This window comes from Lissotriton vulgaris, chromosome 4_1 (genome assembly GCF_964263255.1).
Source record: "Lissotriton vulgaris chromosome 4_1, aLisVul1.2, whole genome shotgun sequence".
NCBI classification, from domain to species: Eukaryota; Metazoa; Chordata; class Amphibia; order Caudata; family Salamandridae; genus Lissotriton; species Lissotriton vulgaris.
In genome coordinates, this window is record NC_141691.1 from 1865279844 (window position 1) to 1865306779 (window position 26936).

General features: G+C 45.3%; 1 protein-coding gene across 1 annotated transcript in view; it reads right to left on the reverse strand.

Moving 5' to 3' along the window:
- Positions 1 to 26936, reverse strand: part of C4_1H8orf76 (chromosome 4_1 C8orf76 homolog) — a 134851-nt gene that overhangs the window by 17233 nt on the left and 90682 nt on the right. The window lies entirely within an intron of this gene.

Here is a 26936-nt window from a genome sequence, read left to right on the forward strand (position 1 = left end):
AGATACACGGAGTCAGTGCCTTCTTGGATGGTGAAGTTTGGTGTGGTATTAATACCAAACAATAAGTGCCAAGGATATATATCTTATGAAGACTGTTCAAGAGTTGGCTCGTTATATATATATATATATATATATATATATATATATATATATATATATAACGAGCCAACTCTTGAACAGTCTTCATAAGATATATATCCTTGGCACTTATTGTTTGGGGGTAATGAATTCCATAGTTTGGCTGCTTGAACAAATGTGGCAGTCTGACCGCGGTTAGAAAAGTTGGTGGGACCGACACATCCTACTGACATCGTAATTGGCCCCTATGTGTGTGATGTAAAGCCCTCCGACACCCTACACTATGATGAGTAGTGCTATAATAGTACCTAAATTAGTAAGACCTATTTACATTGTTATGTGTTGTGGCTCATATAGACCAATACATTTGACATTCTTATAGTGCACGCATATCTTTAACATAAAGAGAATGAACAAAGTCAACAATTCTGCTAACATAAGGACGTTTTTTTTAAGCTTGTGTGAAGTGATTACACATTGAGTTCCTTTGTTTCCCCCCACTACATTGGTGTTATGGTGTTAGGCTACAGCTAGCTGCCAGCCTCAACAAAAGGAGGGTCGATGGTCCTTTAAGTGAGGCCTTTCTTTTGGGTCAAGCTGGAAGTGAAAATAAGAAAGAGACCTATAGCTCGAAGGTGCGGGAGAAGTATGTCATATATATTAATACAATGTACAATCTATTTAGAACATGAGTCAAATATCTTTTGAACAGAAAAAAGGTTGTTCTTTATTTTCATTTGACTATTGTGAATACAATATGAACACCGCAAACATGTCTTGTCCCTTACACAATAGGACTTCTTCAGAGCACGATATGTTTCCAAGATTACTTATTAGAATGTATAATTTTCAGTCATCTATTTTCCAGCAACAAGAGTCACCCTGTGAAATGAGGTGGATCCCTGAATACCTTGCCGCTGGTGGTTGGAGCAGTTGATGGCTGCGCACCAGATCACCATCTCTGTGAAGCTTGTGTAAGACTACCGGTGAGACACTAAAAAGGGACAACAGCTGGGTGGGAGTAGGAGCTACGCTTTCCATGCATCAAGATGACAGTGCGCCTTCACTGAAAGAGATTTGCCAACTAAAAAACAAACAACTCTTCATCACCGATTCTTAAAAAGTGGCTGCTATATCCTTCCTAATGGGGAGGTTGTTCCAAATAGTGTGCTCGTATGAGCAAAGACAGAGCAGTGCACCTGTGTGAGTACAAGATAAGAAATGTCTCTACATGTACAATGATGAGAAATTGTGTAGGCGTCACGAGCTATCTCCTGCTTGCTATTTAAGAGACACTGGGCATGCTGTCAGAGAGTGTCTGGGGACTCTGAGCTACCCTGTCTATTAAGTGTAAAAGATGCTTAGCTGGCAGGGAATAGTCACTTTCTGTGTATTTTGATGTTCTACGTTGATGAGGGAATGATCTATCATTCGGGGCGTCAGTATCTCTACCAAGCCCGAGTCCTCGAGCCAGGTTTTTCCCCCTAGTGTTAACTTAGGTGCGCCCCCCAATTTATGTTCCTTTGTCTCCCTGCTGACCCTTTGGAGGTATTGGATTGAGTGTCCCTGTGTCTTTACGTAATGCATCTCCATATCTCTCGCCCTCATCTGTGTCATTTCTCTGTGGTCTGTCTGATGGTAGTTATTTTCCTCCTCAAGCTCAAGTCCCAGAAGTGACTGGGTCTCTTTGAGAGAGGCTACATTACAACATGCCTAGAGGCTACATTACAACATGCTTAAGTAATATTCAATATGCAGGTTATTTAGAAATAGGCTTCTCAGTGGTATAGGGAGTAAACAAGCCCACACATGCAGTCTGTCTGTTTACTGTGAATTCACGCAAGTAGGTGAATGGGTAACACTTTGTGATAAAGGCCATTGCAAGGACTCAACCACCAACTCGCAACTGTGGCTAATACGTCCACCCAGATAGTTTATGTAAAACATAGCAACACACGCTTCCAATCTAAAGTAGAGAGTGGGGATCTCACCACTAAGAATATTGCCTTTATTTTTAGGACCTCCAAGTGCAAAACTCCACCTTGAAGAGACCACAGTTCATACACTGTCCATGGTAGCACCAACACAGTATTCTAAAGAATCTGTGTTGGTAGGGGCATGAGGGTCCTTGAACAAAATACTGGTGTCCACATACATGCCTTGTGGGCAAGTAATATTTGAGATCCGTTCCTACATCCCAAATCCATCTACACTCTCTACAGGGAGCCTAGAACCACCTATGTAGTCTTAACATGCAACCTACCTATAAATTACCTGCTATCCCCAGGAGGCAACAAAGCCGGACCATCCTCTAGGAAGCTGTTGATGACCTGTAGAAGTGTCAACAGATCTAACGTTTCTTGGACTAACCCCCGTGCACCCCTCATCATTGATCCAGTGTGCTTCCAAAGGTGTCTAGAGACACTGGGGTACTACCTCCGTCAACTCCCGTCTTAGCCCCAACCTACAATTGCCCACCTCAACTGCTTCCTTTATATTTCTAACTGATTCAAACAATATACTCCTGCGTTCATTGACGGATACCCTCTGCTGGGTTATTGCTTTTCTTTGTCTCCGGACCCTGTGGAAGTGCTGGATCAACTTTGTCTGTTTCTATGTTGGTAGAGGTATGAGGGTCATTGAGCATAATACTGGTGTGTCAAGATGCATGCCTTGTGAACAAGTAACATTTGAAATCTGTTCCCACATCCCAAATCAATCTACGCTCTTCACAGGGCTAGAACCAGCTATACAGCCTTAATATGCAACCAACGTACAATTATCGGCCATCCACAAGAGGCAATGAAGCTGAACCATCCTCTGGATAGTTCACAAGGAAGCCTCTCTATGAGATAAGAGGCACATATCAGTCTTTGGAACAGACAACACTTTTTGATACTCGAAAGGAGTACACTGCCGCTCTCATCACCACACTCCCCTGAATCCATAAGAACTCCAAAAAAGCAGGGTCTCTTGACAGATTCATGAGAAGCGAGGGGAACATCTCAACGTTCACTGATAAGCAAAGCTCAAACGCAAGGGAGGCCTGAGGGAATGGTGTCCTCGCCAGCCAATGAACTAGGTGAAGGTAGACACCTACGTGTTAAATTCAGGCTGAATGACAGCACCCTATATGGATAGGCCTATTCCCCCATCGAGAGCTTCTTGTCAGGAGACCAGGCAGCAATGTGGAAGTAAGTGTAGTTAGGGCTAGGACATGCAAGCATCTCCAGACTGAAGAATGGCAAGAATATGGACCAGGGACTGGATTATGAATGCCCCTTTAGGCATGACTAAGTCAGACAGTCAAAGGCCTAGAAGAGTGCAGATACCTAAATTTTTCTATACCACAAAAAAGAAAAAGTAAAGCCCCATTATTCACTTTTATTCAATGGACTAGCCGGATGGCTGTCAGACCTAGATTCATTTGGATGTCTTTCAACAGCTCAATGGAGAACAAATGGCAGCAAGAGGATGAGGCCGGGAGGAATCTGAAGCTGATAGCTCGCACCAAATACAGAAAGTACCCATGGTTCCCAGTAGGCATGCCTCCACACTGACAAGTACTCTGACATTCACCCATATGGGAGGCCTGCTGATTCTGTTCTTTGAGTCTACCAAGGAGTTGGATGTGGGGAATAAGTTCAATAGGCAAATCCATTGCACATTTAGAATTGGATGGACTGGACCTCTCTTGGATTGTGAAGCCTTATGCTGCGATCTAGAAGAAGCAGTTAGAAGGACCATGACGGTCACAGCCCCAACCTAGTACCAGTGGAGGACCGAGTTTCAGAAAAGGACAATAGTCCCTTCCTTTTATGAAGAAGGTAAAACAATTTTTTTTGTGTGGTCACAGATTAATTAAGTTCACGAGATAAGGTTACACCAGCTTGCCTAAACCTTTTTGGCAAGACCATAACGCTTCTGTTTGAATCTTTACATTTTTCATGTCCTTATTTCTGCATATGCTGACTGTTATACAAGACAATACAAATATGCCTTATTATTATGCCAAGGGAGAAAATAATAGGAAAGCAGGTAAACGGATTACATTGCAAGTATAAATACGTGACACGTGTGCATTGCCTGTTCAGGCTTTTCCTGTTGAAATCCTGCTTTTTCTGTCACATCCCTTTTGCCAGCACGTCAACACTTACTAGGCTGCCCTTTCTGCTTTTGTCAAGGATTCCCCAAATGACTGAGGCAGAGTTTTGCATATTAACTTTTTTCGAGGTCGGTTTCCTTGTAGAATGCTTAGAGCGGAGTGTCCCGAGTTACTCAATTTACAGGGCAGTGTACGAGAAAGGTCTAGGGTCATACAGTAGGCAGACCCTGCCCTCTATGGCCTTCTGAGTGATCTCAGTCAGCCAATCTCTAGTTCGTTTGCTGCCACCTAGACGATATCTGATGAACATCTATCTACCTGTGGTGGAGGGGGGCGGGGGAGGGATAAAAACATTGTTAGATACTCTGCAAGCTTGAACTTTCATGCAAGTGTAGAGTTCTAGTCTGTTTTATTGCCCGAGGAGTGAAATAAATTCCTGGAGAGTATTTAAGGTTTCTGAAAGGTATCTATTCTTGTAAATGGCTGTCACGCTGTGATGCTGACGGTAGGGGATGCTTCTGGGGAATGTACTGTGTCTTACACTTGTGGTGAAGACTTCTAGGTGTTATTTTTTCTATCATCTCTTGCCTTGTAGCACAGAGTTGGTCACTCTACCCAGCAGGGAGTCAGAATGAAGAGATGAGCTTTTGGGGCTTTAAGCAGCCAAGGCAATGAATCAAACTTTGGTTTGGGCAAGGTACGACGGGTAGACACTATCAAGGAGTTTTAGTATTAGTTCTACAAGCTAGTCAAATTATACCTACTGCTGTTGTGATAGTGTAGAGTGCAAGTACGGGTGTTTCTTACTGTGAGAGCAAAGGTTTGTGTAGCTTAGTATACAACACAGCAAATGCCTTAGAGTTGAGATACTCTAAATTTGTTAATGAATGGAGAATCCATAGCTCTGCACTTGTGAAATATGATATGTGTCCTTGAACATTCAATTTGTACGAACTAAACTGAAAACAAATCGTTGTTCATCAAATTAAAATCCTGGTACAATGAGTACCAAGTGACAGTTGGACCCACAGAGGAAATGTTTGTTGAGATCTATGGGCCAAATTAAAAACAGTATTTCAAAGAAACGGCTAGAATAGTGCATTATGGAACCCACTTCTAAGCAAATTGGCTAAAATTGTCATTGTTTTACAGGCAGTTCTGCAGAGGCGTAAGTGAAAATATTGGTATTTTTCATAGTCTGTCGAGTGAGCAAGGCCATGGCACAAGGTGCATGGTTTAGTCCTCCTCACCCCACCCAAAAAAAATGGAAGAAATGTGACCCAAATTGTACAGTCAGTTCAATGAGCTGCAATAACTTTTAAATAATATAAAGCATTTCTCTTCATTTGTACCTTACATTATGTTTTCATTTCACATGCTGCAGAGATTAATAGTAGCATGACTAGGAACCTACAAAGAGGGGGCAAAATGGTTAGATAAGAATCCAGCAGAGAGCAGTATTACGGCTCAGGGCACAGACGTATTTCTCCTTTTAATCAGCCAACAATCTTTCTTGTCCAAACCCAAGACAGCACCTTAAAATACAGCTATATCGAGCTCGACCATGAAATGTCTCCCTCTGCAAGAGCCATGGAACTGGCATGGAGGCATCGAGAAAAGAAGCTTTAAGGGCAATACATTATGATTTAACATTAGAAACAGGTTTTCCAAAATGAGCATTAGTTATCACTCAACTATGAACCTGAAATATTTTGGAAAATAATTCAGGGTGGCCAAAACATTCGCTTGTCATTTCCTGACAGATTGAATTTATCCTCGTTCGTGAAAAACATTAACTTCGTCCCCAAACGCAATGTTCTCATTTTCAGTAAATTCCTTACATTTATAACAGCATACCATTCTTTAATTATTTTAGTAAATAAACGAACACTGATCCTCATCATCAACTTGTAGCTTTCTAAAATAATACTTTGTTATGGCAAATTGTCAACATGAGTTCTCAGTCAATATGCTTATTGTGTACACAAGTGCATTTTTAATTTTTTCAGCAAATGCATTCGTGTTATTTGCAATCTCATCTTGTCATGTTCTTAAAATATGCATATTTTCCCCCAAATACCAGCATTTGATAACAATCATGTTTTTTAAACACACTAATGACCCCAGCTACAATTCTTTCATTTTAGTAAACAAATATATGGCTTTCAATGCCAGTAAATTACCAGGTTCCACAAAATTTGCCATTCAATGTCATCCTTTGCCCTAGTACCACCTCATTCATTTTAATCAGGCGCCTGGTTGCCACCATCACATGCCACCATGCCAGTCTACACTCATTATGTGTTGGACACTGCCTTCACATATTCAGATATCGCCATCACCACTGCCATTGTGTGATCAGATATCCAGGTCTTTACTGAGGTAACCCATCAAATGTCAGTCTGTCATGGTAAGCCCAGACCTACACACACAAATGTACATCCCCATAAAAAACACGAACTGGGCTCAACAGTCAAACATATACATGCAATTAGCAAGAGAAAACGCTTAGGCTTCTGTTGAGATGTTAGCTCTCATTCTTGTCATAAGCAACCCATTGGTGTTGGAAATGTTACAAATATAAAATATAATATACATTTCCAAATATGTCCAAAGTTAAATTTCGCACAAAAATCAAATCCCTCCTAAGAGGACCTAACTAGGATTATTAGAGTTCAAGTCTACCATTCCTAACCATTTTGAAAGGGGAGTAACCAACATTATTACCTATTAGAGTCATCTATGTGATTCCATGTAACAAACCACCTTTCTGCAGTATACACCACAGCGTACTACCAATTCATCCTTAAAGGCCTATAGCTAATAATAAATGTTTTTCGCAATAAATAAGTCAGGCCACTGTGTTTGTCATAACTTTCCATAACAAACAAATCAGACTTATGTGATCCTACAGAACTTTCCCCAATGAACCAATCTGGCCTAATGATTTTATTGTTTTCTTCTCGCCATAACAAATCCAGGCTACAATATTGAGAATTACCTTCCCCAAAAGGCAGCTATCAGGTATATAATCCTTAAATTACAGTCGTACGCAAAATTACAATTGGAAAAACAAAATACAAAAGCCTAACAATGATTTTCAGAGTGCAAATCGTCTACCCCCAGGGTTTGTCAGAGGAGATAAACAATATAAAAACCCTTACCTACTACTAAATTAATCTTGAGCTTCCATTTAACAAAACTATGTGATAAATTATCCCCTGCTGTACTTTATAAGGATATTGCAAGAGACTGAAAAATGCCATAACAATACAGAAGAAGAGGCAGAAGGGAGAGTCTCTTTATAGGGTCATTGGCTCGATGGAGCTTTAAATATCTTTTTAATGAACGGCAGAGGATACTTAATTCCTTACAATAAATCGTAATATCATCCCGCTTCTCACAAAGAGCTTCAATCCTTGATGTATTTTTTTTTCATTTTTGAATGATTGCAGACATGACGAATAAAAGCAGAACATGTAATGTAAAATTATAAACATCAAAGAGCAGTTAGTAAGTTGTTGCAAAAAGATATTGTGATCTTAATTTAATTGCAATAAGGAAATCAGAGAAAAGGTTTTATGCAGGCATTGCATTCTCCTTTGTATTATACCCGTCTATGAGGTTTACACTGTGTAATTACGATCCACGTTTAAAGGTTTCTTGGTTTAATATATAATTTTCACAATAAATATGTTGGGCATACAACTGTTGTCACAACATTTCAAAATAAACTGATCAGTCAAATGGCATGTGACATACCGTAACTACTTCCAATGAATCAATGAAGCCTAGAGGCTGTCGCCATAACCAATTCAAGTATTCAGCATTTGTTGTATTGGTCTGCTTTTGCACTGTCTGTGTGGGAAGTACCTGGTGATGTCTCAAAAGAGGTAAAACTGCTAGAGCTGTTGGGGATAGTGCCTTGCCGGTGTAGAAAGACCGAGGTAGCACGTTGTGGCTCTACCTTCTTTAAAGCTCTCTAGAGTGGAGTCAGTCTTCTTCCCAAATAGGCGCAACTTCTAGTACTGCTGACAAGACAACTTCATGACTATGTCCCATAATGCATGGGAGCATAAACCCAGGAAAAAACAGGGGTTGACTGACCAAAAGAAGAGGCTAACTGATGAGAATATCCTTTTGTCTAATTCCTCGATTCTTTTCTACTCTCTGTCAGGGACGGAGGGTTGAGGATGGGTCGAATATTGGGATGGATCCTGCTAGTCAATGCATAAACTACCAGGCTCTCAGGAGAAGGGTGCTGATTTAAGATTTTTAGGAAAGCAGGGTCCACTGCAGCAGGTCTGTGGCGTTGTGCTACTGGTCTATTCACAGGCAGGTATGAACACGGCTTAATCAGTCAGGGCTTCGTTGAACAGCAGCAAGGGCTCGGATGAGGTCTGCCCAGGTTGCAGGTTTTCATCTCAATAGACGGTAATTGTAATCAGCCACACATCTTATGACTAGAGTGAATTAGGCTCTCTCTTCTTTTGCAGGGCCAGGGGAGCGAAACCATCACCATGTCAGGGGAAGTGTCCAATCCACTGTCCTCTTGTAGATTCCCAAAAAGTATTGTGATCATCATATTGCGGGAAAGATTCATCTCCATTGTTACCAGCCGGCTGACTCTCGTTAGAGTCTAATCTGAAAATTTGTTGGAGCACTGAAGGGCAGCTCCTAGGTATAGCACTGTTTCATCAGACTCAGAAGCACATTGGAACTGTCCTGGGATGTGCTTTTGGTAGCCCGTTGAGACTGATTTAGAAGTTAGATTAGACAATAGGATTGGCGTCTTGCAGCATCGAGGTGACAGGAATGGGCATGGATCCTGGTGCCGGACATAGAGTCAGCTCCAGAGTCAGTGCTGAATACCAAGCGAGTTCAAGAGGCACATCCACAGTTGCATATGGGGTCTGCACCCGATACTGCTGTCTGCCCTCTTGGGGAGACGTGTAAATGACTCATAGGAGAGGAGACAATAAAAGCCTGCGTGGGAGAGAGGGGTTAGTTCTACCTGGCAGAAAGCTACAGAGTATTAGCCTTAAAGGCGAGCTTCGAAGGAGAAGCCTCTTCTTAAGGGTATGTGGTGAACACTTGGGAGAGTGGATGCTCCATTGTTTATGTAGACAGGTTGGCACTTGGGAAGGAGAGGGAAAACCAGTACTAAACCACTTTTTCAGGGACGTGTTGGCCCCTTGAGAGCCACACCTCTCGGTTGTGCTAAGGAGCTCCACATGCCAAGAAAGGGTTCTGCCATACTGGAAGTGAGCAGAATGGAGAATTCTGGGATAGCCAGATGCCACACTTTGCAGGAAGTGGTCATCAGGAGGGAGGGAACCTAGTAGTCCATTGGCTACTGACTCCAACCTTCGCTGACAGCGTTTTTAGGATACAAAAGGGGCATCTCTGGCACCCAGAACTCAGATAAGAGAAGATGATTGAAGGAGGACTGCCCTGCTGCACCAAGGACCGGGGAAGACAGGCCGCACCAGCATGGACTGCACCTGCTTAACCTAGTGGCTAGCAAAGGAGAGGGGACTGTGCTTGCTGTTTGCTGCTAGTGGAGAAGTCGTCCCCGAGCCCAGCCAAAGCAAAAGACTCCAAGGATCAGTTGGCTGACCTCCTGCAGTACAAGGCCACAACAACTGAAGAAACCTGCTGGGGCGAGTTGGTAGCATACATCTTCATATCCCTGCTCCTTATGGCCGTGGAACACCAGGGGCCAAGAACCAATACTCAAAGTTGCTCCTGAATCTTCTAGACCGAGGAGAGTCCTTGCAGTGCAGCTTGGTTGCCCAGAAGGTGAGTTACTGCCCAAGGAAGTATTTGCCCATGACCAGTAGAGTGGGCGACTGATTGCCCAGTGTCGATTGGACTTCAACAGGCTCGAGAGGACTTCAAGGGACATCCACATTCACCCCACTTCCCTCCCCCCAGTGGCCAGGACCACCTCAACAAGTTGTGGACTGAGGAGTAGCCTCAAGAAGACCTCAAGAAGACCCATATCAACTGCATCACATTCACAGCATCCTTGAGCATCCTCCGCATACTGTATCCCTTGCATTAGCACCATTTCCATTGGAGTCGTCGGCAAGGAGATAAAAGTGCCTGGAGCTAACTGAAGACTGTTTCTTCTTTCAAAATTAACAGCTTCTGAGGGCTTACATGGTCCCCTTGACTGGCTCCCTACCGGAGTTGGTCACCTAAATTAACTCAAAGTAACTACATTGATGCTTACCTACGTTTTTCTTGAAAAAGTTTTTGTGTCAGATTAGTTGAATTTACAAATGCTTATTTGGGGGTTAAGTAAAAAGTACATATTTACTGTAGCTGACGGTATCTCTGGAAACCTCCAGTGGATCTTTTTCTAAAAAATTCAAATACAGTCTATTTTTATAAACTGGTGTTGGATTTCCTGAGTGTCATGTATTTCTTCTTTAATTGTTTTGGTGCTGTTTAAATGCTATACACTCGTTCCTCTGAGTAAGCCTGAGTGCTCAGAGCCATAGTTACCCAGTTGAGCTAAGGATTTGGTAAACGAAACATACTGGTCCTAAAGGGGTTGGTGATTGTATTACACAGTGAGGTTGCACTGATACACCATATAATACACCCCATTTACTGGAAATAGCGATAAAATACACCCCATGTTCTAACACTCATTCACTGAAAATAGCTTGCAGCACTAGACATTGATGCACAGTATCCACACTTATATTTGAGACTGGAATCAAGCCTTTGGCGTGCAGGCTCCAACAGCACTACTCACAGTCGGGACTGTACTTCACTTCTCGCTGTCTGCTCGTATCATATATCCTCGTGACATTTTGCGATTTGTTAGAGATCCCTTATTCAACGTTCCACCACTAGAGTGTTTCTGTGGTTTGGAGGGATTTCAGGCCTCAATATTACCTTCTTTTCCCTGTCAAGGCGGAAACTCGAAATGTCAGCTAGAGATTTCACTGGCCTGGCAACTGGGAACTGGGAACTGGGAACTGAAATATCTGGAAATTAAAATTCACCAGGATCCAAGGATAATATTGAGGGAAAAGTATGGAGTAGCTATGCCAAAACGTATCGGACAGACTGGAGGATTAACCTACAATGGGAGGTAGAATTGCCCTGACAAAAACGGCGGTTCTCCTGAATTTGTTAGTTTTTTTCATAATATCCCTTTTTAATCTTCACACCCATTCTATGTAACTTTGCAAAATACACTAAGTAGAGGAGTATAGAGTGAAGGTGGGGAGTCGGACAACCCAGAATAAAATGGACGAAACCATGTGCTGAGGGAGGGCTTGAAATTCCAGTTGTATTTCGAATTATATTATCTAAGAGTGCAGGTACAGATTGTCCATTACTGGTTTCACCCGAATGCACTTGGCACCACACGTTAAAACGGACATCGCTGTTAAGTCACAGTTAAGGGCATACTAACTTACCTGAGCAATAGTGACACAAAACATATCAATACAGGAAACTACATGGATAAGACATGGGACATGCCACGTAAAAGTATGGTACTGGAGGCACCATACACTGTATATGCCACTGAACAATAACACAGCAACCCCCCCCCCCCTACTATGGAGCCTAAGGAGGTCTAACCATTAGGAAAATAAAAAAGTTAAGATGGCCAGTCAGTCAGTCAATTTTCTTTATTCGATTATTTAAAATCATAAAAGAGCAAGCATTTTGCATATCCTGGTTACAGTACATTTCAATGAAGCACAGAAACAATTTATCAAATTTGAAACATTCAATCAATATTATAAAACAGATAAGCCACGATGCAACATACATAAATATCTAAAAAAAGCTAAAAAAAGAAGGGTTTATTAAGCACAATTCATTTAAGAAATGAGGAAGAGAGGAAATTCATTTGTCAAAGATAAAGTGCCTGTGCCTTGTGCGGTGCTTATTTTTACGTGCGCCTGCAACCAAAAAACTAGCCACTGAAAAAGCTACATTTACATTGGGGAGGAGCTGCAAGAACAACAGGGCTGGTTTAACCTGGATGAAGCCCTGGTGGCGTAAAATAGGGAGCAGATAACTTTTCCTGAGCTCAGTGTAATGTCCGCAGAACATAATAAAGTGCATCGTGTCCTGTGTCGAGAAGTGATCACAGTCGCATGGATCGGCGTCCTCGGGTCGCGACCAAGATTTGAAGTTGCCCAGTACAAAATGAATTAAATCGAAGCGAAATCTCGTTAAGAGAAAGCGGTGATAGGAATTTGTGGTAAAGAGGAGATAAGGTTCCATTCCTGGGGCTAAAGAGAGCGTGCAATGTTTCCTTACCATAGTCTTTTTTAGCTCTGCTTCTTCCCTTTCCATGGCGTATAAATTTGTCAGGGTGTTTTTAACTAGTTTTATATCGCCATAAGTTATTCCTTCTGGAGAACAAAAAAGCTCCGGACGACCTGCCAGGGTAAGCTGCATTTTAACATATCTCAACCAGGGAATGTGGAGGGCTCTATCCAGGGCTAAACAATCTTTTAGGATGGTATGATTTAAAGTTAGCTCCTGGTTGAGCCATATTTTTATCCAACCAATCACTGGAGCTAGTTTTAACAAGTCTGAGATATAGCCCACACCTAGCTCTGTGTGTATTGCAAAGGTCGAAGTTGATTGGGGGACAGAGAGCAAGGATCTCAAAAATTTATTCTCTACGATCTGTATTTTAGCTGGGCTGGTATATCCCCAGATTACCGAGCCATACTGGGCAACTGACAAACATTTGGAATTATAAACTTTAATGATGCTTTCCATTGGGCGAGCACCCAGCTTTTTGGCAAAGCCCAGCAGCCCTGCGGCCGCTCTAGCGACAGCGCTACTTTTGGCCAAAAGCTGAGGGCCCCAAGTACCCCTATCGTCAAAAATGACACCTAAGTATGGGAAGGAGGAAACTCTCTTTACCTCCTTTCCTGCACAGGAGAAAGTTAGTGACTTTTTTTTCCTTCCTGCGGGGCCAGCAATCATTACATGTGATTTGTCTGTGTTAATTTTCATGTCCAAAGATGACATAAAAGTCCCGAAGGATGCAAGAAGTTTATTTAGCGCGACTCCAGAGCGTGCCTGAGCAATAGTGACACAAAACATATCAATACAGGAAACTACATGGATAAGACATGGGACATGCCACGTAAAAGTATGGTACTGGAGGCACCATACACTGTATATGCCACTGAACAATAACACAGCAACCCCCCCCCCCCTACTATGGAGCCTAAGGAGGTCTAACCATTAGGAAAATAAAAAAGTTAAGATGGCAAATATAGGTTTCACAGAAACCAATTCATCTCCTAAAGGACTCTGTACTGCCGGTGGGTGAATTTTGATACCATAAACCTTAACTTTGGAAGCCATATACTCTCCTGCCTTTGGAATATGTATGGACAATAGAGGACCACTCCCATAGCGCAGCTAAACTATATAATCTGTCCCAAGCCAGTGAACTGCGATGCCCTTTTGGAATCAGAGGCAGCTGTGATAGAGATCCTGGCACACACACAACTGATATAACAATGGAGATACTGTAGGAACAAACTACAGAAATCTCTGCAAACGGAAACGATAAAGAAAAGGAAATACACAGCAATATCACTACTGCTAGTCAAAAGAATAGTTGCAAAATGTAGAGAGAAGACGCCCTGATGTTAAAAGTTGGATAAAAGACATGATATATTGTTACAACTGTCATGAGGTGTACTTTACGCTACTCCCCGACCAATCAAGGCCCAAAGACATGAGAATCACTCCCTGAAAACCTACCAAACAGAGAGACTCAGTCAGAAGATCTCCATAAGAAGAGGGCAGCTACTTGAAAGTTTAGAATAATATGAAGTCATTCTGGAAACCAGATCACCACATCACAAACCACATGGAAAGAGAAATTAGGGGTACAAAATTGTGTGCACGAAGAGAAGGGGAGACTGACATTCCAGGTGTAATCAAAACTTTTTTGAAATATTTCAGAAAGATACAGAAAAATAGAATTAAGTTAATTTCACGAAAAGAAAACAAAAAAGTAGAGTGGTGAGACTGGAATATCGCCTGCCAGGACTTCTTGTAGTTTTTGGGGGGGATTTTGGCTTACCCAAAAGACTTGGACCGCGTGACAACCTGTCAGAGTAACGGCCCAAAAGAATGGTAAGGGTCCGTGCTCTCGACTTTAAGAGGATTTACACAACTTCTTGCTGTGTTCGAGTCGTAAATTGGAAGCGCCTGTGCACAAGTACATCTGGTAGGTGGGAGGGACAAGAGTACCACATTTCCTTACTTGCTAGTCTACTTCCACTCGGATCAGTTCCTTTGTCCTTTTTTGGAACGCAATCAACGAAATGCCAACAAAGAGGTAGGATTGCAGATGGGTCCACTGGAGAAGCAGATACTAAAGCACTAGCAGTACAAGAACGAGTATGGAGACTGGTTCTTACTCCCGAGTCCCATTCATAACATTTTATCCTTCTTCTAGTCACGAATGGCTACCGCGTGGTTATGCCACTCATGGGAGATATAGATTATTTTAAAATATGTTTTAAATAAAGTCAACGTCTGTGTTCAAAAACACAGACCTTCAAGTGAGCAAAGACCTAAGTTTTGAAGCTAGTAGATCAACATTAAGAACTAACGAGACTTGCTAGATTTCCCTTTTATCCCAAATATCTCCATCCACCTAAAACAACTATTGTAATGCTACAAATAAAAAGTCTGAAAGACTTCAAGATGGAGGCCCCCTAAAGAGGTCAATATATATCCCAAGGGTAGTGTGCAGGCACAAAAGTAAAGCACTGGATTCTCAGGACAATAATACCTTCAGCATATGATCTTTTTTGGTAAAATTTCGAAGTGTAACAAAATCCCTTTCAGATCAATGTGAGATTGAAAAGGAGGACAGAAAAGCTGGAAAAGCTGGGGTACTTCAACACACTATACTGGTCTCAGAAAGTGACAGGTCAAAAAGTTGCACAGGCAACAATTTTTAGGTCTCGCCTGAGACAGTCCCCCACTTTTATTTGTGACTGGAATGAATGAAGAATCGGTCTTTCTCCCTCACTGTTACTTATCCCTTATCCCCGCCCATCCCACCAGAATAAAAACACTATGATGCGCTGTATCATACTGTTTTTCCCCCTAATGTTTAGTCCATCTAACCTTAGCGCTCAGGTATAAGGTATTTAAGCACCAACAACATATGCCCTTCAAGCAACTTAAATTAAAAAAAGCATTTGCAATGCAATCGGTCTCGCCTTTGGAACCTTGTAAGTGTTTAGGCAGCACAGTTGGCTCTGCCAATGTGTTCATGTTATGTTATCAAAAAAACATACTTAATTTAAAAGCTATCAGTGGTCACCATGGCAACAGTCCTATTTGTGTGTGAGTTCTCCTGTTACGTGGCAAACTTCTACCATTATGAATTACAGGTAGATTTATTAGCAAAAGATGAGAGCTTAGGGCTAGGCAATGGCACGGTCTCGCTGAATGCAGCTTCTCCCCTGGGAGCAGGGAGGCAAACCAGTCTGACAGTCTGCATACTACGATGAAACATTATTGGAGTATTAAATGAATGCGTATTGAAAGCTGCCAACAGGGACACCCAATGTAAATGGCAACTGAATGATACTTTAGTGAGAGCCCTTGGGATGATGAGATGTATTCTGACAGCGTCACGAAAGGCAATAGTGGGGCTGCAAGAGTCTGTTTTAACAGTTGTGTGCACTGTCTGTTATATCACAAAAATTATACATGAACGTGCCCGGAAAGCATGTTTGTTTGTTTTTTTTAAATACTAAAGTCCCTTTTCATGTGACTGTAACAGCTACGGATTCCTCCCACCTTGTTCGTGGCCTTTTAAGAGCCATACTTACTTGTATTTGTGAAAGGAGATGGAGCCTGTTATTTATCCATGTCTTGACATCTGTTCAAATTGTTGATACCCTTCTATGGTGTTAATTCTGTTGGAGGAGCAGTGCTGTGCCCAGTTGAGCCGGTTTTGTTTGCCAGTGAGCGCTGGATAGATGTTAACAGCCAGAGGTGTAAAACTCAACTTCTGGTAAAGATTTGTGGCTGCATTATTAATGTTAATAAATGTAAATGTAGATGTAGTTGAGCTTATATAGCGCACAGCTACCCGCAGTGGGTGTCCCGGCGCTTGCTTAGGGAACCCGTCCTGATATTCCCCTGTGTGATAGCCCCAGTGGGTATCCACAAGGTGAAAGTCAGGCATCCCGCCGCGAGGGGCCGTTGTGGAGATTAAGCAAGCTATTGCCCAGAGTCGCAGAGTGTGAACCCCTGAGTCGAGAAGGCACCGGAGCGAGAATTATCGAGTCAGTGGAATTTTTAGCCCAAGACCCGCCGAGGCGGGGAATTGAACCCTGGTCCAGGACCGATCTCAGCTTATGCGTGGGAAGTAGCGTATTACACAGCGATGCTTTCCAGGCTCGGCTTGTGCTATAGCTATTGGGGTCAAGCTGGCTCTCCCACTGGAGGGGGAGAATTGAAAACAATGGCACGGTAGGTGCGAGAACTTAAAACAACGGTGGGAGGGTGGATTAAGAATTGTAAACAATGGGAGGGTGAGGAGAATTAAAAACAATGACAGTGCGAGGACTGCTATAAACTCATCTCAAGCAGGCGTGAGAGGGAGGGACCATGTACAAGTAACTGATGATCACGTAAAGTGGTCCAATACGTTCTGATCGTATAGACATTATATAAAGCTACAAAATAAATGTAAAAGCATTGTGATGTTTTCTAGCTAGTTGGGAGGACAGTAAGAAACGACGTGAGGCTATTTGGGAACAGGACGGGCAGCAGGAGGGGGGAGGAAAAGAGCACGGTGGGGGGAGGCAAGGAACAACGGGAGGAGGGTGATTGGGAGGCGGGAGAAACAGGAATGCGAGTGGGGAGTGTGATTACGCATGTGGCATTCAAACAATTGGCCTGCTTGAATATGCCAGGCAACAAGCACAAGTTAAACCCTCCTGTTTCCTCCCCTCCGAGGTCGTGCTACAGTTAAGCTAGAGCGAGGGGAGCCGGGCAAAGACATTGTAATTAAATAAATCATGTGCCCCGCGCCCCGAAGGGAGCATTTAAAGAACATTAGGAAAAGTAAGGGAGTGAAGTAATTTGCTGTCGTCCCTGCCATGGATGTTTTTGCTCAATGATAAGCCAGATCAACTTAAAAACACAAAGGCATGAGCAGTCTGCCCTAAAGGATGCCGCCAGGAGGCGAGAGAAAATGCCCCAAAAGGCCCTAGACTCACTGCATGAAATCACTGACGCTGTCTCCTGGCTCAAAAGCGCGAGAGGGATATGGCAACCAGCGATGTGGTCAAGGTGCATTAAAGAACAAGTTGCTTACCTTCGGTAACGTATCTGTAAGAGACATATATTAGTTATAGATCCCTTACCTTAGAATTACCCCCAGGCGTCATACTGGATCCAAAGAAATTTTTTCTTAGCTGTACCTCTGCACGTCGGTTGACTCCGCGTCCGTCGTCTGCGTCGTGGTCGCCAGGATGACGTCATGGTGTCTACTTAGACGCAGCCCCTGCACGCTGACATCAGTTTTGACACGACTTTCCACGCCAGAAGCGCAGAGCCATGCAAGACACTGACCACTAGTACAAAACTTGGGCCCTGAAAGGGGAATCCCTATCCCTGTTATGTTAGGTTATGTTATTGAAATGCTTTATATAGCGCTCAGCTACTCCGAAGAGTGTCCCAGCGCTAACAAAAACCCAAAAAGGAGCGTGGCGGGGATGGTGACACTCTTACTGAACAAAGAGCCACGACTTGAGATTTTTCCTGAAGGCTAAAAGATTGGCCTCCCTAGAAGTCAGTTCTCAGAACGGGGAGGATGGGTGGAGCGGTAAGGAATCTATAACTAATATATGTCTCTTACAGATACATTGTTACCGAAGGTAAGCAACTTGTTCATCTAAAACAGACTATTAGTTATAGATTCCTTACCTTAGGATAGATACCACAGCAATACCAACCCCAGAGGTGGGTCAGCGAATCAAGAACACACTATGAAGTCCTGGAGAACAGAACAGCTGAAAAAGCTGTCTCTTTGGACTTGGCTGTCCAGGCAGTAATGCAGTGTAAACGTGTGCAAGGATGCCCACGTAGCAACCTGGCAGATGTCAAGTAACAGAACTCCACGTCCCAAAGCAGTAGTGGCTGCTGTCGCCCTGGTAGATGGCCGAACAATCCTACTGGAGGTACCTTTTTAGCTAAAGGATAGCAGATCTTAATGCATAGGACAACCCATCAAGAGATGGAACGTTTGTGCACTGCCCGACCTTTCTTGGCGCCCACATAACCCACGAAGAGTTGACCATCCAGCCGAAAATCTTTAGTGCGGTTAAGGTAGAAGAACAGCGCACATTTTGGGTCCAGACAGTGGAGTCTCTCCTCCTCTTTGGAAGGGTCTGGAGGCGGGAAGAAGGTGGGCAATGTGATGGTCTGACCTATGTGGAAAGAGGTAACCACTTTGGGCAGAAAAGAGGGCCTAATACGAAGGACCACTTTGTCAGGATGGACAGCAAGAAAGGGAAGTTTAGAAGACATGCGAGCAGAGGTGATGGCAAGCAGGAAAGCAGTCTTTAAAGTAAGAAGACATAGAGGACAATTATGTAGTGGCTCAAAGGGAGCACACATAAGATAAGTAAGGCTAAGATTCAAGTCCCGCTGGTGCATTACGCAAGGGAGAAGGAGGAAAGAGATGAGTAATGCCCTTCAGAAATCTGTTTACAATAGGGGACTTGAAAAGAGAGGTCTGATCAGGAAGGCGAAGCATGGTGGAAATGGCAAAAATATAGCCTTTAAGAGCGCCCAGAGCAGAGCCCTGCTGGGCCAAAGAAAGAATGAAGAGCAGAACCTTTGAAAGAGGGGCAGAAAGGGGATCCACGGCCTTTGCTGTGCACCATGCCACAAATGTATTCCATCTACAGACGTTTTAGTGGAGGGACGCCGGGCTGCCAAGATGACATTACAGACTTCGGGAGGAAGGTCAAAAGCTGTCAACTGTTGTCCCTCAATCTTCATGCAAGGAGGTGGAGGCTGGACAGGTTCCGGTGGCGGACCGTCCCCTGCTGCTATGGCAGAAGAAGAGGCAGTCGGATCGGATAATCGATGACAATGCTCAGGAGTTCAGGGTACAAGACTCTTCGTGCCCAGTCCGGAGCCACAAGAATGACTTGGGCCTAGTCACACTGAATCTTCTTCAGCATTCTGGGCAGAAATGGTACAGGCGGAAAGGTGTACAGGAGGCCGCTATTCCACTTACGACAAAAGGTGTTACCGAGCGAGTGCCACCTTGGAAACTCCAACACGCAGAACTGCTGACATTGCGCGTTCTCTTTGCTGGTGAATATATGATGTAACCAAGGCTCTTCCCCACTGCTGAAAGAGACCTTGCACCACCTCCGAGTGAAGACCCCATTCGTGATCCATCATGCACCAGCACCTGATTTTGTCCGCCCTGGTGTTCAGGGAACCTGCCAGGTGTTAAACCACCAGGGTCATGCCCTGATGTTCCAGCCATGTCCAAAGGCGAAGAGCCTCTTGACATAGTCCACGACCCCACCCCGCCCAGTTTGTTGCAGTACCACATGGCGGTGGTGTTGTCCGTGAACACCTTCACTACTCTTCCTTTGACAGAAGGAAGGAAAGCTTTCAGTGCAAGACAAATTGCCCGGAACTCCAGAAGGTTGATGTGGAGCCCGGACTCCGTCGGAGACCAGAGACCTCTGATCTTCGCCTCTTCTATGTGGCCGGCCAATCCCAGAAGGGATGCTTCTGTCACTACTGTGAACTCTGGTTGGGGAAGGGAGTGGGATCTGCCGTTGACCCAATCCTGATTCGTGAGCCACCACTGCAACTGACTTGCAGGCCCCTCCGAGATCTGAATGACATTAGAAAGATTCCCCTGATGCTGCGCCCACTACAACTTAAGGTCCCACTGCAGAGCCTGCGTATGCCATCTGGCATGATACACCAGCAGGATGCAGGATGCCATGAGGCCCAGCAGCCTCAGGGTCATTCTCACCAAAATCCGGGAAGGAGGCTGAAACATCGGTATCATAGCCCGAATATCCCGGACTCGCAGCTCGGGAGGATAGACTCGAAACAGCACTTTGGCTAGAACTGCTCCGATGAAAAAGAGCTTCTGAAAGGAAATGAGGTGTGACTTCGGCACGTTGACTGAGAACCTCAGCGAATGCAGGAGGTCTGCCGTAGTCTGGAGGTGGGTGACGACAGCCTGGGGCGAGCCCGCCTTTTATAGCCAGGTATAGAGCTAGGGAAAGACCTGATCTGCGCACCTGAGCTGCGGCCACCACCATCACTTTCGCGAACACCCGAAGGGGCGCTGGTAAGGGCACAGGGGAGCATGGTAAACTGAAAGTGCTCGTGGCCTACCACGAACCGTAGGTAACGCTGGTGGGCAGGCAAGACAGGGATGTGAAAGTATGCGTCTTGCAAGTCCAACGCTACCATCCAGTCTCTAGGGTCGAGGGCAGGCAAGACCTGACCCAAGGTTAATATCCTGAGTTCTCCTTCTGGAGGAAGTGGTTGACGTCCCTAGGGTCTAAGATAGGACGCAGGCCTTTGTCCTTCTTGGGTAACAGGAAGTAGTGGGAGTAGCAACCACAACCTACTTCTGGCACAGGGACGCGTTCGATAGCTCCCTTGGCCAAGAGAGCCATAACTTCCTGACAGAGAAGGGTCAAATGATCCTCCGACATGCAATGGAATTTAGGTGGCATGGAGTGTGGGGCAGTCTTGAAGAGGAGGGAGTAGCCCCTTCGGACTATTTGCAAAACCCACCTGTCCGATGTGATGTTGCGCCAGTGGGAGAGGTGATGGCGAATTCTGCCGCCTACTAGCAACTGGTGGCCCTGAAGGTCGGACTAGGAAGGTTTGGAGGCTGCAGAAGGGGGTTTTGGTGGACTGGCCCACCCACTGGTCCCTAGACCCACGATGCTGGGTCCTACATTCCCGGCCACGCAGAGGCGCGCCACGCAGAGCTGTGGCTCTGGGTTGAATGTGGTGGGGCACCCCTTCCGTAGCCACGAAAGGGGCAAAAGGCAGACTGCATGGGGCGAGAAGTTGCTGCGAGGCCCAAGGATCTGGCCTTAGCCCTAGAGATCCTGAAATGCTCAAGCGCATTGTTCACCTTGTCACCAAGCAGGCGACGGCCATCAAAGGGCATGTCCAAAAGGGTAGATTTGACATTCCCAGAGAAGCCAGAGGTTCTCAGCTAGGCGCAGAGCCTCAGGGCTACCGCCGTGCAAACCGTTCTACCCAGTGAGTCGGCGGTATCCAGCCCACACCGGATGGTGAACTTTGCGCTGTCTCAACACTCAGCCACTACGCGGGTGAGCACGGCCCGGGCCTCCTCCGGGCACTGTGGCAGCACTTGTGCAACCGTCTCCCAGACCGTGTGTGTGTAACGGCCCTGAAGACAGGCGGTGTTCACCGACCGCAGTCCTAAGCTGGCGGAAGAAAACATCTTCACAACCGACGTCGGGGGCGTTGTCACTAGAATCGGCAACGGGAAAGGTACCATGAGGTCGGCCGGCACCGATCCGGATCCAGGTCTGGATCCTCACAGGACCCTGTGGTGCCAGAGCCGCAGGCATCGAAGGCCCAGGGCCCCCGGCCAACTCCGTGGGGCTCGAAGGCACGCCTGCAGAGTCGGGCTACCCAAAGATGCTGTGCAGCGCTTCGTAACACTGACGAAGCTGGGCAGGGAACGCTCCAGCTCTGAGAAAAGGAGGGAAGCACGGAGCCGTCACAGCTGGCTCCGAGGAAGAAGCCGGAGAGCGACGCCGCTACGGGTCCCGTGTCTCATCGGCCGACTGACGGGGAGAAGGCAAAAAGTAATGGTGCTTCTTCGTCTTCTTTTATGTGCTTCGACTTACCCGAGGAGTGGGAAGACTTCGATGAGGAATGGTGATAGCTCCGCAACCTGTCCCGCTACCTTCCCCTCGACCAGCACCTCAAGCGGCATGCCGGGACGCCAGAAGCTTTCGACACCGCTCCCGCAAAGACTTTGGGTTCAGGGACAGCAGTCAGAGCACGACTTTGTGTCGTGGTCGTGCTCCAGACACCAAAGACACATAAGGTGCGGATCAGTGACCGACATCAACTTGTGACATGAGTCACAAGGCTTGAAACCGGGCCAACGGGTGGACATCTTTCGTGCACCAGGAGTCGGAAGACTCAAAAGACGTCAACAAAAATTCGAAAAAAGGTTTGTCACAAAGCGACTAAGGGGCAAACTCTCTCTGGATCTGTGCTTGCCTGCGTGGAAAAAGAAAGAACTGACGACCACGACGCTGGACGTAGCGTCGACTGACGCCACCTACCGACGCGCAGGGGTACTGCTTAGAAAACCATTTCCAGATCTAGTCTGACACCTAGGGGTAATTCTACGGTAAGGAATATGTAACAAATAGTCTCTTTCAGGTAGAAGCAATGCTGGGGGATGTGGGCAAGCAGTGATGTGAGGGGAGTTGTTCAAGCAACGACCTGGGAGGGGCAAGCAAGTAGCGAATATGTGCTTCTGTGGTTCTAGAGAATTTCGGCACAGTGAGTGGCATCCAGATGAACCGGAGATGGGAGCTGATGCTCCTGCCATTGGTGAGCCAGGCACAGAGCTTGTGGTGCTGGAGGCGGGGCTCTGCTCCTGAAATGTAGGGGGGTTAGTTGTGGCAGTGTCGGTGGCATTGCACATGGGGCCGCGTTGAAAAAAAATGCAAGTAGCACACTGCTGTGCTGCACATGGGTGCTGCGCATAATTTTAAAAAGGCAAGCACTTAAACACGATCACATATGTGAAGAGCTGTTCAGAATGTATATAAGAAGTTCTGGAACAGATTGTAAAATCAAAAAGCGGAAGCATACAAATCCTGGGGCAATATTCCAGGGGAGTCGACAAGTGGCAGAAAGTAAGGACAAGCAGGAACTATTATCAAATTAGACGCAACGTTTTTAATGGACACTGACAAAAGCCAGTCCAAAGTTGGAGAAGCTGGAGGCATGGTCTAAGCCCACAGAGTGAATAAAGCATGTCTTCCAGACAGCGCATTCGGTGTCTAGGTTCGACCTAAAAAATGCTCAGTGGCACTAAAGCACCACTAGGCCGCAGCCTAAAAAAAGAAGAACATCCAGCAATAATGCTTTAAGCCATGTTTAACGAGGCACAGCTGATACACTGCACTAAACAAAAGCAATAGACAGAATCAATTAGCGGTCTATTTATCCAAAGACAACAGGAGAGTATTTATTTATTCATTAAAAAAGTCTTGGTGTTTGTGAATTTTAAGTCATAAGGAAGAGAGTTTCATATTCTGGGGGATAACTACGCGTTTGCTAGAAGAGAAGTACATGAAAGAAAATAAAAGGTAAAGACAGATATGGAAACATATCAACACAGTTTAATTATAACACAACCATATGCTTTACTTTCGTCCCCAGCCTGTAGACACACTGGCCGGGGATTCTGCCTCCTCCACTCCTGAGCTTCAGGACCCTCCTCTTCTACAATCATCTCTCCTCCTCCCAACATCACCCTCTCCACCTGATCTGTCTGCATACATGGACTCGTCCTGGCTTGAGCTTCAGATATCCCACTTTGCTTATGAAATAGGACGCTTCCGCCACTCAGAGGACCACAATTGCATAGCAGAGCTGCAGCTCATACAGTGCCACCGTGTGTCACATGATATCAGCAGTCTCCTGGTGAAGCACCCTCATCACACGGTGCAACACCAGGTGAGAATGAAACCTCTTCCAAGAGTGGATTTCCAGCTCATGTGAAGTGGCGATGCACAACTACTGGCCAGCAACAATGTTGTCATCTCAGTTTGTTTGTGTTTTAGAGGTGGGAGTGGGTCTCAGTCCGTGCCCAGTATAGTGCAACAGCCCCTCACAATAGGCCGCCCCTCCCCTGCTCTCTCACCTGGTGAAAACCTCGTTAAAGTTGGCAGGTCTGGTGTAGTAGGGTATCAATATTGCTTCAACCTCTGTCAAATCTCAGCATGTAAACTATGTAAAGCGCCCCACGGCCCTAGTTGGCTGGATCCACGCTCTATAAATACGGAAATAAAAAAAATATCTACCGCACTTTGGACAAGTAATTAAGCTGGAAAAAAGAATAATAGCGGAACGGCACAAAGTACGTATCCAGGGCGAAGCCTTTCTCAGACATTAAGACTCACCTGCATACAAAACAAACACATGTACATTTTTAATAAGGTAAACTTGTAACGAATTAAAAGCTCGCATGTTCAGAAGATGGCAATGCTTCAAGCACACAGATGTTTCTTTAGGGTGGGCATCCAATTAAACTCAAAGCCATATACAGTCATGTATGTAAATCCGTTTCGACTGCAACACAGGTTAATGTGAGTGAGCGCCGCGATTCGACTTGTGTTAGCCGTGAGGTCACACTCATTCAAGGCACCTTGGATATGAACTATCACTTGTGCACTCAGTCCAAAAATACCATGAAAAGCAGGCTCAGTGCAGAAGGAAATATTATACCTGTGATTTCCTATTTAAGCTGAGTTCGGTGATACCGAGTACAGATATGTGCAGTGTTCAAATTATCCAGAGTAACCAGAGAAGAATGCAAACCAAACACCACTGCAACCTAACAAACACCAGCACAAGCATCTGAAGCCCTAAGAACTGGACTGTGCCGGCTCGGCTGTTCTTAGAGGTACATTCTACCACCATGTACCTCAAAAGCTCAGCCTCAGACTCCGTGATGTCATGTCCTGTATTAACTTCGTTCGCAGAGCACCACAACATTGCTTTCCCATCCCTTATGTTCACTCTAACCTTCTTATCATACCTTCATTCTCACGGTCACTTACAACAAATGCGCTTTCTCATCCTCCCACAAACAAGTAGGTGTGAATTTTCCGTACACTATAATTATGTCACTTTGACTCCCATTAGCAATCTGTAAGGCCACCCTACACAGGTACGCGTGCTGAATGAACTGAGGGCGTCTGTTACCCACAAGGGCTTCGGCGAGGCGGTTTGGCATACGTGCAATGGAAATATCTAGTCAAGAACTTAAATTTCACCAATTATAGGGGAAAAAATGCTGACAAACTTGAGTCTAAAAACTTCCCATACGTCATTCAAAGACAGAGTTACTATATAAGTCACTTTCCGGGTAAAGATACAGAACTTTAGAACAATAATAATGGAAGCTCATATTAGTCTGTTCCTTTTCTATCGTAAATTACCATAGCAGCCAAGAAAATGCACATTAGTTTCTATAAAGCCTAGAAAAAAACCAGGTCACAGTGGAACAAACAGTAGATAGGCCACTCCGATAGCTCCAAGTTAAACAATATCCTTAACTGTGAGCAAGCAGCCCTCTTTTCTTTCTGCTCACTGTCAAGATAAGTATTGCTTGCTTAGTATTTTATTGATGAATATTTATGCCCCTTTCTGCTTTTCTGGCCTTATTATTTTTATCCGTTGCACATAATCCGGTTTCTTTCCTTCAAGCGCGTTCGTGTGCATTTGCTGTCCTTCCTTTGTAGGCAGGCTATGTCAGGTCTGGTCTTCTGAGCGGGCGCCATTTTGTGCCACTCCCGAGGTTCAGAGGCATGACATCGCTACTGAACGGACATCTGATATGCTTTTGTTCCACATTAGCGTAATCCTGCTGGTTTGCTTTGATCCTTGCCCCTCCTCGCCCAGGCCGCGTGCTTCCAAATCTCTACTCCTTTTCCTGCAGACTGCAGCTAGCGTCCTGCAGCAGGGGCATGCTATGATTACTTTCGGTAATCCCCATTACTCTTAGTCCTACTCGTCCTCGACCCAGTCATCACTCATGAGGTATCCCACAAGACAGGAAACAAAACAGGAAACGATTTTAAGGCTCCACCCCCCCCTTCTGCCAGGTGCTATATTACTCCCAACCACTAGAAGCACATCCTGTTTTGTTTCCTGTTGGTGGTTTACTTGATGGGAGACGCTTGGCTGAGTGCCGGGCACTTACCTGCTTTGCTTGTCCTATGGCTTCCTCCTCTGCTGGGCTCTGGGGGCTCCCCTGGACCGTCATGGGGGCTGCAGAGCTTCCCCATCTCTTCCTGGGCTCAGGAGACCTGTGTTGCGTGGCTCCACAGGTCTCCATGTTCCTGATGCCCGGTTTCGTGCTACGTGGTGATCCTCCGTTTTCATCTGGAGGCCAGTAACTCTTGAGTGAATGTGCCGGTCCTGCTGCAAGTAAAGGTGAAGGTAGGCGGTTACTGTCTTAGCGCTTGGCCGTGTCTTGGGCGTGCTTTCGATCAGTTTCCTCCCCCTGTGTCGTTACTCACTGCCTTTCCAACGGGCGCCTTGGTGGGCTCCGGCACGCCTGTCATTACAATGGGCACTCTTCCTGCAGCGGGATGCCTTGGCGGCCCATGCTTGCTGTTATTCCGTGGCCACGGATTTCTTTTGGTCGACGCCCCTTACTCTCACGTAGGTTTCCTGGTTTGCTACGGCCTCCCTTGTGATTGGCCGGCGGCTTGGTTTCTCTCTGCACGTTACCGGGTTCATTTTCCGGTTGAGGTTTTCAAGCCTGTCCTTCCCTGGGAGTTTTTTCCGGCGTTGGGATTGGTCGTTTTGAAATTTATTTCGGCCTATTCGGTTACCTTCCTCCATGGCGGCTAATTGGTTTGTTTGCTCCCTCTATATATACTGGGCGGGAGTTTTTGTGGTATTTATTATT